The sequence below is a fragment of the Euphorbia lathyris genome, chromosome 6 (genome assembly GCF_963576675.1).
Source record: "Euphorbia lathyris chromosome 6, ddEupLath1.1, whole genome shotgun sequence".
NCBI lineage: Eukaryota > Viridiplantae > Streptophyta > Magnoliopsida > Malpighiales > Euphorbiaceae > Euphorbia > Euphorbia lathyris.
Window position 1 is genome coordinate 85,925,523 of NC_088915.1, and position 8,565 is coordinate 85,934,087.

The following is an 8,565-nucleotide window of genomic DNA, read 5'->3' on the forward strand; positions in this document are numbered from 1 at the left end:
TTACAAAACTAGTTCAAATGGAAAGCACATTTACATATTTAATCCATTTACTCAACCTACTACATATCTAGACTGATTTTGTGTGATTTTCCCATAATACCCCTAACTTTCCCACTTCCCACCACAACGCGAACGACCGCTCCCCCTATCTCCTTGGTTACGCAAAAAGTTGGCTCCTCCATTAATGATTTCAAGACTTTTGATCTTCCTTTCTTCCTTTAAATTGCACGAAATCTGCACCATTTCGCCAAATCACCATGAATTTCTCTTTTTCCTCTCTTCATCTCTTGATTCTGCAACTTCCTAACCCTAGAAAACGAAGCCATGATTCTTCATCTTCCTGTTCGTTACTTGGTTTCTTTCTTCTTGTTACCATAAAAGAAATGGTTATTCTACGTTATTTCCATCGTTTTTTCCAGTTTATCATATTGTTATTGCGTTTTTTCATGAATACACTTCGCGTAGTCGATGATTTCAAGAAGATCTGCGAAGAGAAAGAGCCTGAAACATAACGATCTACTTCGTGAATCAATTTGTTTGCGAAGTCTGCGTAACATCCCTTTCTGGAAGGCGGCGTCCTCGGATGCAGGGGAGATAACTTTCCTTCCTGTATAGGGAAAAATTTTACTCAAAATTGGCACATTCACTTATGAAATGGTTAGTTAGGAGAGTTGTGCCGATAATCCAGTACTAATTTCGAAGCGGATGAGTAATCTTAGTGTGCACGGACACCTTCATCCCAAAATGTCTTGAAAGGAAGATATTTGCGTATAAAATCGGTTTCCAACCAAGTAATCCAATATTGGCGCCACATTAAACAATCATGGTAATTTAACTCTATCACGTGATCCCCTTCTCCTCTTCCCATTTATTCCAAAAACCTGCTATGCTCTAAAATAAAAATATAGAATAGAAAGCAAAAAATTGCATTTCACAAGATTAGCTTTGAATAATGTGAGCACAGCACAGCAGTACGTACCTGCAATTGGATTATGGAGTGCAGTCAATCCCAAGGTCTTCAATGCATGTTACTTATCAAATTTTGTCTGTTATTCCACCATTTCTGTCTATTTAAACTTATATCACAACCCACTCTTCTTTCTTCGCCGCTCTCTCCGTCTCTTTTATATCAAAATTTACTGAGTTAACTTTCCTCAACTGTTCTTCTGGTTGCTGCTCTCCTGTTGAGTTAACTCGGTTTCCGATTTTCTATTCTCTTTGATTTCTGGTGCCGTTGTCTCACCGTAACAACTTCTTTTGGTGATCTTTCCTCAACGTTCTTCCTTGGAATCGGTAATTTCTACTCCTGTTTCTCACTTCTTCCATTCACTTGGATCTGTTTTAATTTTCTCTTCTATTATGCAAATTTTCAGATCGCTTTACAGGAAATGCTTTCTGTGAACCGGAATGCAGATCTAAAGTAAGGTGACGTTCCACGCACTATTCTGCATCTTTTTGCTTCTATTGGTTAACTCTTTGTGTTATTGAAACTAATTAGTTGCATTATCTTTTGGTATTGTAGATCTGAAAGGATGTACAAGTATTTTAGAACAAAGAAGAAAAATGTCTCGGGCATTTTCATGGATGAAGTTGGAACTGAGAGTCTTTGGAAAATTTGGTAGGTGTTTTTTTTTTCTTTGTGCAAATCTCCATTTCCATTTTATGCAAATCCTTTTATATTATAGATTATTAGTGTTCCGTTTCCATTTTATGTTTTTCTTTTATTCTATTGGTTTTGACCAGATTGTTATTATAAATTATAATCTTGCTTGGCCTAGCTGAGTTAAAAAAACTACTAACTAATATATATATTAAACAAAAAAGTTAATTATAATCAAAGATAGTAATATGACCATTGAATTTAGTTTATTGACAAACTTCAATTCATAAAAAATGCTTAGTTGTCTTCTACAACTGTTCAATCTGACCTCATGTAAGGGTAACTAAATTCAATAGACTATCTATTTGCTTAAATAATCAATTCAATGCTTGGCATGAGCAGTTATGCTCTTTTTGGCCTTTGTTTGCTCATTGTTCATACTTCTAATTAGTTACTTGCCAATTGGTTTTGCTTTAGCATAATGGAGGATCATTTTGGCATTAGGTCATTCAAATTGCAAATTTATTAATGCTCAATTCTCCCAATAAATTTGTCTATTGAATGTCGTTATTGTTATTCTGCTTCCTGTTTTTTTTTTTATGAAACAGTTAATAGTCATATATTCTAATTCAGAACATGGGTCAACTGTTTTGTTTTAATAAGACATGGTCAGCTGTTAATAGTCATGTATACATAGCAATAGAAAATAATTTAATAAGCCTTTTCCATTGACACATTGAAATTTTCTGTAGGTATTAATCCAATATATATCTAGGAATGAATAGAAGGGGAGATGGTTTTATTACAACCATTTGGATTTAGATGGAGTAGAAAGGGAGTCGGCTATACACCGTATAGTACCGAACTCAATTCCTCAAGGAAATTGTGAGTGCTTATGTTTTTTATTACTAATTTATTCTAAGTTTTATATTTTTTTATTATTTTTGTTTCTTTAATTCACCCTCTCTTTAATCTTTGTTTGTTTTTCTGCAGATGATACTTGTTTGAGTCTAGATTACATGGAGAAAATACATATGACAAATATGTCTGCAGTTAACAGCTTTTTAATTTTTTAAATGTGCCAAATTGAATGACCTAGGCATTATGGAGAAAATAGATATGACAAACATGTCTGCACCATTGTTGGATAGTAAAAAACAAGTGTTCTTCATTATGGAGTGCAGAGAATCCCAAGATCCGGTTTTACCTTCTTCCTTCATTTCGATAACATAAAACGAGTTTAGCATTCAAATTCTGATTATGCTTTGAACCAATAACGTTCCAGCATTTCTCTGTATATAAACCGAGTCTTCTTCTCTCTTCACCACTGCTCTCTCCATCTCTTTTAGATATCAAAGCTTCCCGAGTTAACTCAGCCTCATACTCCCCTGTTGATTGAGTTAACTCAGTCTCCGATTTTCTATTCTCATTGTCTCATTGCAGCAACTTCTTTTGGTGTTCTTTCCGCAACTGATCTTCCTTGCAATCGGTAATTTCTATTTCTGTTTCTCAATTCTTCCATTCACTTGCATCTCTTTTAATTTTCTCTTCTATTTCATTGAAATTTTCAGATCGCGTCACCGGAGATGCTCTCTGCGAACCAGAACACAGATCTGAAGTACGGTGATGTTATATACTCATTTCTGCATCTTTTTGCTTCAATCGTTCAACTCTTTGTGTTATTGAAACTAATTAGTTCCATTATCCTTCAGAATTGTAGATCTGAATGGAGGATGTACAAGTATTTTAGCCCAAAGAAAAAGTCACTTGGCATTTCAATGGACGACGTTGGAACTGAGAGTCTTGTAAAATTTGGTACGTATTTCTTTTATTTGTTCTTAATGCAAACGCATTCTCGTTTTTACATGAATGTCTATTTGTTTGGTGCTTGGTTCCCATTTTATGTTAATATTTTTCTCTATTCTATTGGTTTTGACTTAGATGAAATGAAAGGTAATAAAAAGGGAAGAATTTATTAGTTGTCTTTTAGGATTAAGGATAGAAAGTGTATCTTCGGAAATGGAGATTAAACCTTAGTTTGGGGCTTTAATCAGAGATTATTACATGGTTGGGTTGGGTTGAGTTGGGTTGGAATTTATTTTCAAGCAAGGGGCTGTTTCCCAACTATGATTGAGAAACTTGGCGCTGGAATGGTTACCACTGCGCAAATCGGTAGAACCTATTTATGTTAGTTATAAACCAAATTGATATGCAAAGTTCATTTTGAACCTATTTGATCTCATTGATCTCCATTACTGCATAAGGGTTTCAAATGAATTAGGAAATTGGAACAGAGCTAACTGATTGAAATTCTTTGTGTGTAGAACTTGGAACAGAACTGCTTCAACTGAAGAGCTATTTTTGCAACTCACATAAAGGACCGTATAACAGTTTTGGAGATTGGACGGATGTTAATTTGTGGTTCAAATTGATGGTGAACTGTCTAATCCTTCAAATGCTTTGCCGCCATTGATTAAAGAAATAATATCAGCTGTCCGCTACTACAGATAATCATATGATAATGAGCTTGACTTGAATTGATTAAAAAGTGATTCTTTGAGATAACTTGAAATTGTGTTCGAGCTCATGATTGATAGGGGTTTCTTACGGTTTGGGATAGAGGTATGGTAGTAGTAGATGCGGATTCAGGTAAACAAGCGTGCATGGATGGAAGCAGCCAGGCTAGTAATTCAACTCTGTGATGCAAAGAGAAACTTAGTATGAGCAGTAGTAATGATAATAAGAGATCGTTTTCTTTCTGGAATTAATTATAAAAAATGCTGACATGATTTGATTTCACGGTTTTATATGACCCCGAATCATTTCGGGACTAAGGCTTTGTTGTTGTTGTGTATGTGAACCTATTTGATTCAATAAAATTATATATCTTATGAGATGAGTTCACGGTCTAACGAAAATAGACTGAAATGTCTTTCTTCGCGGTAGGCTTTTGAGCAACTTTAGTAGGGTTTAGTAAACTGCTTAAACATCGAATTTAATTTGAAAACAATCAATAACTCATTTGTGTTTAAGTAAAATATTTGCAAGGAAATTGTATGATAAAGGAAAGTGGTATGATTTACACAATTTAATATAATATTATTTTAATTTAAGAAGTTGATAATGACCCATTACAAAATCCAATAAATCAATCACTTTAACAATTTGATATTCCAATATTATTATTATTTTGTTCAAGGCAGAAATAATAAACTCTGTTTTTTTTTACAAAATAATATACTTGTTAAAGACACTGTAATTCAAGACAGATTATAGCCAAAACGTGCACTTAATATAATGTCTCATTCAACTTTCAAAAGTTCAAAATGACCTAATATTTTTATTCAATTACGTTCAAATAATCTCTTATTATTATCCAATTATATTCATTAAAAATTTTATTTTTAACACGTGACGAACATTTTGGCATGTGATGGAACATACAAATTCTATTGAGAAATGAAATGTTATTGAATGTAATTGGATAAAAATATGATATCATTTAAACTTTTAAATGTTCTGGATGATAGTTGAAGCTTTAGACCAAATAAAATGTATTAGGCTTATTATTAATGAGTATATCATGTCTAGGTGATGGAGTTAGATGATATTCAACATTTCTTTGTGTAGGAACTGCATCTCATTGATGTATCTATCAAAGGAGGGGTTTATTGACGGACTGGACTGTGTGGGGTCAGTGCCCACTAGGAACACGATATGCTCGGATGGGGCGATTGTCGGAGTAAGAGAGTCACCACCCGCAATATCGGGAATGCCGAATGAAGAGTTTGTGGAACTCGGGGTTGATCGTAGATGTATGAACGAATTGATAAAATTAACTATGATGATTTTATTCACAAAGTAATTGTAATCAGATTTTTTGAGAAGTCATGTCTCAATGGTAAAAAGAATTAATTGGAAAATGAGTTTCCGGATAATGAAATCCTAAAATCAAATTTAGGATGTTGGGAATAAGTGTATATAAGAATTTGGGACATCTTTGGATTGTAGGGGCCGAAAATACCAAAACAAAATATCTGGACATAATATTGAGTTTTCTGCAGAATGAGATTTTGTGATTTCAGGTTGGGAAATCGTTGAGATTTTGATTCGTTTCGGATGAATTGATGATTTGTGGCTGTAAATAACTTGTTGAATTGTTTTTTAAGCTTTGATGCTTGAGAATTAAGTTTGTATTGGTTGATTTGTTGTTATTGTTACGTATGTATGGGAGGATTTGTTGATTTTTGTTGGGGTTTGAAGGTTGATTTCTGCTCCTATTTATAGTTTTTCGGCCTTGGTGACCAAGCCAAAGCCCGAACCATTACTTCAGTACTTCCTAAAATGGATGTCTAAACTTCCCATGATCTCAAATTTGGTTTTAGGAAACAAAAATGTGGGTAACTGGAGTTACAAATTCGGATTAGTGGAAAAAGTACATACGACTCGATTACACGACACGAAATCGACACATAATTTTAGTGTTTGAGTTTAGCTTAGTAGATAATGTGTTATTTTTTGGGGTTGATAAGTAACTAACACGCAAATTTTTGGTTGGGTTAGGGTTGACATATGAATCCGAAAACGACACGAAATGACACGAATATTGAAAATCATTACATTCTCTTGTGTTTTTTTTACGTCACTTTATTAATAAAGATAATAAAATTATAATTATTACTTGCAAATATTGATTCGAACCTCCTAAATTGTTATAAACACATTACTGACTCTCTAACTTGATATATAGCGAACTTTTCTATGGTTAGTGTTAATCGTACTAATCTAAAAATGACATAAAATATTTAAAAACAGTACTGTATCTTTACTCTGCAAAATACCTGTAGATCTAGGTTCATCCACCACACCACACCTTTACCTTTACTCTGTAAAATACTATCAGATTCTGTAAAATAGCCATAATACTTCATTCTGATTTTCGAAGAAGAATAAAAATATGGTAAGAGAGGGAAGAGGTGGAGAGGTGGAGAGGAGAATATTAATTTTTAATTAAACTGCAAATTCATGGAAGAAGTGATAAGAACAGAAGGAGAAACAGAAGAAATTGTATTCCCCAAGTTGAACTATTTAAAGCTGAAAAGTCTTCCAAAAGTTGTCAAATTTTGCAGGGAAAACTTAATTCAGTGTCCTTCCATGGAAAACTTATGGATTCAAAATTGTCCTCATCTACAAACATTTGTCTCAACTAGTAATGTAGATGGTCAACAACAAGATTCTAGTACTCTTTTCGATGAAAAGGTTATCTTTTCTCCTTTTTAGTCATTTATTTTTTTGGTCTGTCAAAAATGTTCAACATCAATACACATGCTTCCCGTTTATATGGATTCATATTTATATGATGGAATTTGATAAAAAGAATGATGAATCATGCAGGTTGATTTCCCTAACTTGGAGCAGTTGGTAATTTCCGGAGTGAATGGATCAAAGGGAATATGGGGCAATGAACTCCGTGAAGATTCCTTTCGCAAATTGAAAGGATTGACGGTGGAAGATGCAGAAGAAGTGGTGGCAGTTTTCCCACCCAATTTGGGATTGAGAAGATTTCAGAATCTTGAGAAATTAGGTATCAATGGTTGTGATGCTCTAACAGAGGTGTTTGACATCCGAGCTTTGATAGATATGAAGAAAGAAAGAGATGGTATAAAAGTTCCTCAATTGCAAAAGCTATGGGTGCGTAAGTCCGTAAATTTGAAGCATATATGGAATGACGATCCCAAAGGAATTCTCGACTTTCACAATTTAAGCCTTCTGGATATTCGTGGATGCCCATGTCTAGAAAGTGTGATTCCAGCCTCCGTAGCAAGAGGTCTTGTGCATCTAGAAAAGCTTGTTGTAATCAATTCGGGAATCAAGGAAATCGTCGCAGGGGATGAGGAACAACGACAAGATGCATGTGTGTTTGAGTTTCCTCGGTTGAAAGAATTAAAACTTAGAATATTACCACAACTTGAAACATTCTACCCAGGTGCTCATACCTCAGAGTGGCCAGCATTAAAAGTATTATTGATCACCGAATGCGAAAAATTTCACCTACCGACTCTGTTCCATGAAATGGTATGCTATGAAAACTCTATTTTCTATTCCAAATCAGTGATTCATTTTTTTGCTCTTTTATGATCTTAAATGAAGTCACTAAAATATAAAAAAGAACATTTAGAACCAATGCCCGATCGGGTCTTGGATTTGGATCCTCTCAAGTTGGGTCTTGGTGCATTTTCTTACCCATCATTAGGTGATTATCTGCTTCATTAAAAATAGCGATTTCTATTGTTTAGTGATGTAATTGAATGTGATTCATGTAATACATATTTAGTTTCCCAAAATAAACTAGAGTTAGTATTAATTAACATATAAGTCAAAAGAAATTATTTACATTCTTTTTGTCATATAAATATATATTGAATTTTCCTGCTTTATCCTAATTATTAATTAATAAACTAGAGTTGTTTTTATGTGATTAGTTCCCGGTCATCCCAAACTTGGAAGAACTAGCTTTAAATGACAAGGACGTCAAAATGATACGTGAAGGCCAACTTGCAGTGGATTTGTTTCACAGGCTCAAACTTGTTGAGTTCAATTGTTTCAATGAAAAGTGTGCAGTTTTTCCATATGATCTCCTTCACGTATTCCCCAATTTGGAAACTATTCTTGTGGGGGGCAGTAATTTCAAAGAGCTGTTCCCACCTGAAGGAGTTTTTGTTGGTGATGAGAAGCATCCATTGATTCTTACAAGAATGCATTCCTTGCAATTGCACGGGCTTCCCAATCTAAAGACCATATGGAACCAAGTTCTTCAAACTCTTGAAAGTATATCTATTTATGAATGTGATAATTTAATCATTTTAGCTCCATCCTCTGCTTCTTTCCAAAATCTAACAGACTTGGAAATAGAGGAGTGCAAAGGATTAGTGAGCTTAGTGACATCTTCAACGGCAAAAAGTTTG

At 34.0% G+C, this 8,565-nt stretch overlaps 1 long non-coding RNA gene across 2 annotated transcripts; it reads left to right on the top strand.

Annotated features, from left to right (window-relative positions):
- Positions 1 to 809: 809 nt before the first annotated feature.
- On the top strand, positions 810 to 4,493 carry LOC136233087 (uncharacterized). Of its 2 annotated transcripts, none has more exons than XR_010690681.1 (8): positions 810 to 1,293; positions 1,374 to 1,420; positions 1,523 to 1,618; positions 2,353 to 2,485; positions 2,594 to 3,089; positions 3,172 to 3,218; positions 3,313 to 3,415; positions 3,925 to 4,493. It is a non-coding gene; the product is annotated as an uncharacterized lncRNA (long non-coding RNA). The 2 variants fall into 2 exon arrangements; XR_010690680.1 differs by having other exon boundaries at positions 811 to 1,293; positions 1,374 to 1,425.
- The last annotated feature ends 4,072 nt before the right edge of the window (positions 4,494 to 8,565 follow it).